Genomic DNA, 9,126 nt, shown 5'->3' with positions numbered 1-9,126 from the left:
AGACTTTGGTTGATGTTGGCAGCCTCTTCCAGGAGATCTTCTGAGGAACTGGGCCCCCTCAACCGTTCACTTCTGGCTACATCCACTAGGCACAGTTTCCCCTGGGTGGCTGTGCCTTCATCACTATTAGCCTAAGAAAGAAGATGTAGGTTTCGGAGGATGTTCACTCTACCCAAGATCAGCCCCCTTTAAAGCAGAGATGGATTCTTAAAGAGTGCAGCAGGAGAAGCAGAGGAATGTGCAGAGGGTAGAAAGACAGGCGTCTCACTGCTTTAGCTCTGATGGAGACTGTCAGGATGGAATGGCTGCGGCTGGAGAGCTCATTCTGGGCCTGCGAGGATGTGTGTCTGCTCCTCAAACCTGGAACAATGTGTGCGGGGGCAAGGCAGTCAGCAAACCAGAAAAACCCACAGAGACACATCCAGATAACATAAAGTCCTCCAGAGTGTCCAACAGTGGACAAGTTCTCCACATAAAAGCCCTGAGTTTGGTTTCTGTGGACAGACAAGGAGGACGTCAACCAGGGGAGTGAGGAGATCCCGAACCTGCAGGGGCATAAGACTGAAGAACATAATCACCATGTATAAAAGCCTAAAGAATCATAGTTGTTCCCGAGGATGTTTTGTAAGGATCAAGTACAGATGCAGTCACTTGAATTTTCTCCTGTTTCCATGATGGGGCCTTGGCTGGTCCTTGGCTGATCCATGACTGGCCCCTGTTTGGTTCTGGGTGGAACCTTGACTATTGATGCGTTCGATTATTTCTCTCCAACTGGGAACTCGGACGAAAACGTCACGAAAAATGTCACTTCCCTTCGGAAACATGCCTCTTTTATGTCGGATAGAATTTTCTTGTCCAAGTTGCCCCTGTGACGTAATTTCAACATGGCGGCTTACACACTCAATAGCAACAACACAGCAGCGTATTCATGGAGGCAGCCATGTTTGTTCCGAGTTGTGGTAGCTTGAACGGGAGATTGTCGGATGTGATGTCACTCAACTCGGAATTTCCGAGTTCCGAGAGATAATCGAACACACCATAAAATGAGACCCCCCACGATGACGTAATGAACATGGGGGCCGGCATGATCCGCTCCATACCTCTTTGTGTGTAAAGTACTTGCAATGATTTATCCATCCACCAGGGATTATGAAAGCTGAAATGACTTACCTGAAATGAGGTTTTGTAACTCTACTGCAAAAAATGAAAATCTAAGCAAGTATAATTTTCTTATATTTACAAAATTCCAATTTCATTAATAAACTGACTACACTGCAATAAATGGCCTGTGAAATTTAAGAAATTGTTTGTGTTGTGAGGCAAAGATGGCCTAAAACTAGCTAAATGTGTTTTTAATCAGTTTATTGATGAAATTAGGATTTTGTATTTTACTTCACCTTTTGGAGGTGGACCCAAGATGTGTGCAATATAATAATTACAGGCCTAACCAAAGTAATAAGATTGATATTGTCAAGCAGTGAGGGACAGTGTGGTATATGAAAATTAAACAGATCTGAAGCCCATCAAGCTTGTTTGGCACATGATGAAAGACTTCATCCGCAAGGAGGCCAAGCCAGGTACAAAGCAACAGCGTGTCCAAGCAATACAGTAATTTTGGGAGAGGAGAGTGACCCAAGATGTGTGTAACAGACTAATTACAGGCCTAAACAAAGTAATAAGGTTGATTGTGGAGAATAAAGGTGGACAAAGTGGAAAATAAATAAATAAAAAAAAAACATATGGTTCTGTACTGTGCTTGAATAAAACAGACACATCCCTTAGTGTGTTCTGTCTTTCTGTCTGGCTAACAGTCTGAAAGGCTGCTGATGGCTGCATATTCACGGGGTGGGGGTGGGGGGTCATTAACTTCTCTGCTTGGCCACAATGAAAAGAGATATGTTTGCAGGGGATCAAGGTGAGGTTGTTTTCTTAACCTAAAAACACTGAACCAATGGTTAAGCAGGGTGGTGGTAGTATCATGCTATTTTGCTGACAGTACTTTGCATCACTATATTGCACAGAGAGGATGGAATAATAAAGTAGCACTAGATAGATAGATTGGGATTTTTTGGTCATAGTACCAGACTCAAAAAGAGGAACATGAAATGGGTTCCATTTATGCCAAAAATACGTCGATTTGCATATGAGTTTTCCGTTTGTGCCAAAAATATGTAAACAGCACACAGTCCATGTCGACTGACTATGTGACAAAGCATTTGTCTGTGACAACTACATTTTGACAGAGTTTGCCTGTGTCTTACGGAGCCCCTGAAGGGACTGTGTGAAAGTAAGAGCAATTTGTTTTTGCACAGGTTCTATCAGGGGCTCCGTAATGTCGATTTCTCACCTGACAAAAACATTTTTCTATGTCAATTAAACTTTACACTGTACTTCTGTCGCCTTAGCACCCCCTGTCGTTTCACTGTTGTATTGCATGTCAACCAAACATTTCTACAGTGCAGTAATGTTTACAGTAGTAAATAGTGGCATTTTATTACTCGTGATTAGTGTATTCAGATACCGTCCTTCACCCCAAAATCTGGCGATATTATACTTTGCCTTTTTTTTTTAAGAGTGAATAACAAAAAATAAAAATCACATAAGCAGGTTCAGCTAAGCTCATAATGACCGATCCCAGGAACCAAACCTGGGCAGTCGCCAACACACCACAGGGCCAGTTTAGACTCACCAGTCAACCTATCCTGCACGCTTTTGGATCGTGGGAGGAAACTGGAGCCCCTGGCAAAAAACCCCACGCACATGGGGAGAGTGTACAAACACCACACAGAGAGGACCCAGGTCCAAACCCAGAACCTTCTTGTTGGGAGGCAGCAGCACTAACCACCATGCTGCCCACGATCCTTACATCGCATGTAATAATGCTGAGAGTTGCTTCTCCTTAATTACCTTGCAGAGACGTAAATCTCTCGATTTGCCTTTATACAATACACTGACATTAGGTTTTTATTTGTCTTTGTTTTCTTTACCCATTGGCCTAGTCTACTTTTTGTCCCTGGGAAATGGATACAAATGAACTCGCATATGCGCTGAACATGTCAATGGTTCAATGGGGTTAATCCCACAATGATTTAAAACAATTTTACAGATTCAAATATGAGGCTGAGAATGATATTAAGCTTCCACCAGCTGTCATGGTTGGCAGTGGGGTCTAATTTTGCCGGTCCTTTCCTTTCCTCTCCCATATGTTGTTTGCAGGGGAATCTTCACCACATTACGGTTTGATGTGGACACCTTCGTACTGCCTGCTTCTAAATCATCAATCATGAGTCCCCCCCCCCCCCAGGCCCATTGGTTATGACATCAAGGGCAGCACATGTGTCCTGGCAAAGAGTCCCCACATGGGAATGTCCAAGATCGTGGTTGAGGTGTGGAAGTTTCCCGTGGTGATGGTCACATCCACAGGAAATGAGGTGGGCAGCGCAGGATGAGATCCTTGGCAGGGGTCCGAATGCTGGGCTGGGGGGGCGGCGGCTCCATCACACCCTTGTCTCTCTCACACACACAGCAGACACTGTTAGTAACACATTTAACTAAAGAGAGAATGCACTTCACCTGGCGTCAGTTTCAACTGCTGATCTTTTATTTTCTGCTGAATATTTAGCTAAAAATTTGATTTTTAGCCCTGAAAAAATGACGAGCCTCAGTGACCTCATAGCTGGCTACAGCCCTGATCAGAACGTATATCATTTAAGACTAACACATTAAAAACTAATAAGATGGTTGCCGCGAATATCAGGTAGTGATAGTAACAATAAGACAGAATTTTCCCAACCATTTTAAGTTAATTTTAAAACAAATAGAAAGGTAAAAAGCGTATATTTCAGTGTCCCGGTTCATAATGCTTAAAAATGCATCATATCTTGCTCTTTTGTGCTCCTCTTATAAAAAAAACTTGATTGTTATACCCACTACATCATTTTAATGAATTTTTTTGTATTCTGAAGTTCATTTCACACAATGAATAGTTTCCCAATAATAGCAGGAAAATCTATTTGGCATAATTTGGCAGCATTTAGTGATCGGAGATGTAAATTCAGTAATTAAGCAGTGTGGGGGTATACTGGTGTTAATTAATAATATGTTCTATATTGTTACAGATTCCAAGGGCTTCCTCAAGATTGTTTGGACAGTATTGCAGATGTGCTTAAAAACACAGTCCGCTACCTTGAGAATCCAATTCTTGACGACAGTGATTTTATTTACTATAGAATAGAACAGATAGAAACTACTCTAATCAGATCTTTTCTGAAACGTGAAACTGATTTAGTTTTAGAAAACCTGTCAAGAGCAAAGCTGCTCTTGAAGTGTGAACCCAAAAATGTCTGCACAGGTTTTGTTGTAACAACAAGTCATACAGGTACTAGAGGTCAACCTAAAATTAATGTCACCAAAGATCAGCTGGAGTTTTTCCTGGACCATTACTTCTCAGTTCCACAGATAGAAGAAATGTTGGGTATTAGTACAAGAACTGTCCACAGAAGAATGGAAGAACATGGACTTTCAATCCATAGCACTTATCAATATCTGAGGAAGACCTGCATAACCTGGTGACAAATGTGATCACAGAGTTTCCAGATTCAGGCTACAATAAAGTGTCAGGGTTTCTTTGCAGTATGGGAGTGAGGTAAGTTTTAGATAAATCTTAAGCATCAACTATATTTGTCTATAATCATATAATCAAACAACAAATTTAGTTATATATATATATATTTGCTTGTCTCACACCGTATGCAGGTAACTGGAGCACATACTGTACATTCACTACTGTCTGTAGTAATTTGAATTACCAATTAATCTTTTTTATGTCTTTCAAAATTTAGGGTGCAGAAAAAGAGGCTAAGGGAAGTGATGAGGGCTGTCAATCCCATTGGTGTTTTCTTAAGGGGCCTGACAATTAACACCATCGAGTGAGGAGGCTATAGTGTACCATCGCCATGGGCACTCTGGCACATTGATGGCAATCACAAGTTAATCAAGTTAGTAATAAACAATTTACATAAATATTATGTACATTTCTATTACTGAAAATCAAACTGCTGCTTCAATTTGACCAGATCATCTTAATATAGTTACAAAATTAATATAAAATCTATATATATTAAATGATTTCTTTATTTTTTAATAGGTGGAGGATTATAATCCAAGAAGGAATTTGTTGTGATCGCCGGTGAAGGGGGTGATCGCACGGGCAGGCAGACGGGCAGGAAGCAGGCAAGCAGACGGAATATGGGGGAAAACGGGCATTTATTCACGGTACAGGGACCAGGAAACATCTGACATCCATGACGGACAAGACATGGACTGAAATAGACGGGACTGGGCGACACAGCTGGGCAAGATCAGAGAAGCACACGTGGATAATGAGGGGGCGTGGCACACACGAGGAGCGGATGAGCCAGGCGTGACAGAATTGGTGGATACAGCAGAAAAATCATGTATCTAAAAGCTGGCACCAATAACAAAACCTCAGTTATTAAAAACTTTCTTGAATCTGTGAACCAGTTGTGTTAGTGAAGAATACTGCTGGGCTTTAAACTGTCAAAATTTCATACAATGCAACATCAACTACGCGTAAACAAGCCATTCCAAAACCAGGCGAATTCATAATTCCAAAGTCTATGTCGCATTTGAAATCTTCATATGAGGCATGGCATGATATTTTTAAGATGTTTGAACAAGTGCTGGCTTGAGGGAACCTTGAAGAATGATGAAGAAAATCAAGTGTAGGTGCAGGGTTACAGCCAAGAGCTGGAATGCTGTCACTTCCGGTGGCAAAAATAAGGATGTCCTCCAGTGTCCGTAAAGGCTGGCTGCTTTTGCCAGGCTTCATGTATAAAGTAAATAAGGCTGAATGGTACTTAAATATATGTGGTTAGAGTGCTGATAGGGGGCGGCATGGTGGTGCAGTGGTTAGCACTGTCGCCTCACACCTCTGGGACTGTCGTGGTTATTTCTCCTTCTCCGCCAAATCAGAAGTCAGAGGTCCGCTTGTGCAGTATCCAGAATTCAGTCTTTATTGCAACAATGAAGTTACAACCAAGGCTAGACACGTAAAAGTGTGTCCAGTACTGTTTTACACAAATTTTTATAAGTTCTTATCATTTAACAATATCTCGTCACTTAAGCATCATCATTCCTTCAGCCATTCACAATAATTGTTTTTTCCCTTAATCCACACCCCTAGGTGATAAGTTTGTCCATCATTTCTTTTACCGTTTGGTCTCTCGGCTGAACATAATGGTGGCGTGAGCAGCTCCACTTGGTTTTTTAAAAATGCTCAGCCGTGAACTTCTGGTAAACTCAGGCGAATCCATTCCTTCAGTAGTAAACCTAGGCAGTTTCAGCCTTTTACACATTGTCTAACTAAAAGGTTGATAATATATATATTGTCCTTTAACATAGTGATAAAATATACGCTAATAAAAGTGAATATTCATAGATTCAGGACTAACATAAAGTAGCTAACAGAATCTCAGACTAACAAAAGGTGCAAATACATACTCAGTTGATTACATTGTGTTGATTACATTATAATGTTTATATTGTAATGATTACATCATGGATATTTGGCATACTTTTTAATAATATCATAATACTTGTATTCTACGTTATATAGTACTAAATAATATTCCATAGGACCTGGGTTCGAGTCCCCGCCTGGGTCACATGTGTGTGGAGTTTGCATGTTCTCCCCATGTCGTCGTGGGGTTTCCCCCCACAGTCCAAAAACATGCTGAGGCTAATTGGAGTTGCTAAATTATCCATAGGTGTGCATGTGTGAGTGAATGGTGTGTGAGTGTGCCCTGCGATGGGCTGGCCCCCCATCCTGGGTTGTTCCCTGCCTCGTGCCCATTGTTTCCGGGATAGGCTCCGGGCCCCCCGCGATCCAGTAGGATAAGCGGTTTGGAAAATGGATGGATGGATGGATAGAGTGCTGATATTATGAAGAATTATCATTCTTTAGAATTCCACATCCTTTTAAGTTTGGTTCTAATTGTGGTTGAGGAATACTTACTCTTAGCATCCAAGAGATAGTCTCTCCAATGGCAGATGGCTTCATTTTCGTATGTGTCGCTCCCTCGCTCAGACCTTTGTTCTGTAAACAGCTGTTCAATACTCTCAAGCTTTTCGTTGATCTTTGTAAATACTGTTCTGAATACGCCTGGATGGCTCTGGATAGCATCCAGTAGTCCACGGCAACAAAGACCATCCTGGAACCTATAAAATAGGGAAAAAAAACACTAATTTTGAATGGCCTAAAAACTTTGAACATGGATAATACATAATGACGAACACACCTTTCAAAGTGTGTCCTTGTGCTGAAGGACAAACCAATTAATGATGTCTTGCACCAGTTCATTTTTATTGCTGACAGTGATGCTTTGCAGACATCCAGCTAGTATCAGGAGGTTCTCACATCTTTCAACAGCTTTGTCCAGGTTTTCCTTAAACTCTGAAGCCACAATCTGATATTGGATTGAAAACATTTATTTTTACAGTGAATTATTTCTTCATCCAAACATTAATATAATATCAAGCTTTTCAAAAACGCACGAGCTGAATATCTCATAAGGAGAACTGACAAGACTTACTAAGTTGTCACGTCCAGCTCGTACGATCCTCATGTGTGCCACGCCCCCTGATTATCCACGTGTGCTTCCCTGATCGTACCCAGCTGTGTCTGATTATGTTTGCCCAGCCTTGTGTATTTCAGTCCGTGTCTTGCATTGGTTCCTGGTCTGTCACTGATGTTAGTCTGCGTCAGATGTTTCCAAGTCCCCGTTACCGAAATAAATCCCCGTTTTTCCCCGTATCCTGCCTGCCTGCCTGCCTGCCTTGCCTGTTTCCTGCCCGTCTGTCTACCTGTTCGCCGCACCCGTTAACCGGCGATCCTGACAGAATGACGGACCACAAGAAGAGAAAGCAGAGGAGAAGGAGACCCGATGAGCCGACGATCAGCCTGGGAGCTTCCTCTCTCGCCAGGCTTTGGGAGCAAGTAGGAGGAGGAACTCCTCCTGCTCCATGAACGGGAGCCGGTCACCGAGGAGCTGCAGCCGCCCCTCGAGCGGTATTACTTCCGGCCCGAGCGGCTGGCTAATAGAGGGGCCAGAGTGGTGCGGGACGCTATCCCGCGGGTACCCTGCACCCTTAAAGGGGCCACGCCCGTCTCTCCTGTGCGGGACCTGGAGGTCCCGCCGCCTGCAGCCGCCCAGCCCGAGGCACTCCCTTCTCCTCTGCCAGCTGCAAACCGCTGCGCCTCCGCTGGTGGTTCCAGTTACGCACGCGGCCCTCGCGAATCGATACTTCACCCTCCAGGGACTTTATTGGAGGGTAATGGAAGAGCCGGCCATACAAGGCTCCCAGAGGAGGACCAGCCCTGCTACGAAGCTGGAGCCGCCGCCTCCTGTGCCCGCGGCTCCAGCGCAGCCCGAGCAGGCGCTCCCTCTGCCCGCGGCTCCAGCGCAGCCCGAGCAGGCGCTCCCTCTGCCCGCGGCTCCAGCGCAGCCCGAGCAGGCGCTCCCTCTGCCCGCCGCTCCAGCGCAGCCCGAGCAGGTGCTCCCTCTGCCTGCCTAAGCGATCACCCGCTCCCCAGCGTCCGCGGCGAACCTGACACTAAAGAATATGTAAACATTGCTATAGACACTATTTTAAAATTGTACAGCTGTCTGAAATACAATTACACATCTTCTTCCCCTACCTCTGACAGCAAGCTTTTTATTTCATGATCATGAATGTCAATGTCTCAATGTCAAAGTAAGTTCATTGTAATGAGCAACTGTTCTTTCAACATTTTGAGATGTCAAGTTTGCAGCATTTAAGTGCCATTTTTGTGACAGTGCATTTACATGCTTGAAAAGATATGTAAATCACCAAATTAACCCAGAAAGGGGCTTCAAGGTGGAGAAAGGAGCAAAAAGACAAGCTGTGAATTCAAATGTTCTGTCTCTTATTTCACAAATAGCTGACTTTGAGTGGAGGGAGGAGCATAAGTTGCCCTCACAATGCAATCTCTGAACATTGTGAATAACAAAAGTGATGGATGGATGTACACAAGAAAAATTTTGTTATCTTTTAAAAACTGTATGCTGTCATTATATATGTAAA

The sequence above is a fragment of the Brienomyrus brachyistius genome, unplaced genomic scaffold (genome assembly GCF_023856365.1).
Source record: "Brienomyrus brachyistius isolate T26 unplaced genomic scaffold, BBRACH_0.4 scaffold141, whole genome shotgun sequence".
NCBI lineage: Eukaryota > Metazoa > Chordata > Actinopteri > Osteoglossiformes > Mormyridae > Brienomyrus > Brienomyrus brachyistius.
The sequence above is the reverse complement of the archived record's forward strand: the minus strand, read 5'-3'. Positions refer to the sequence as shown.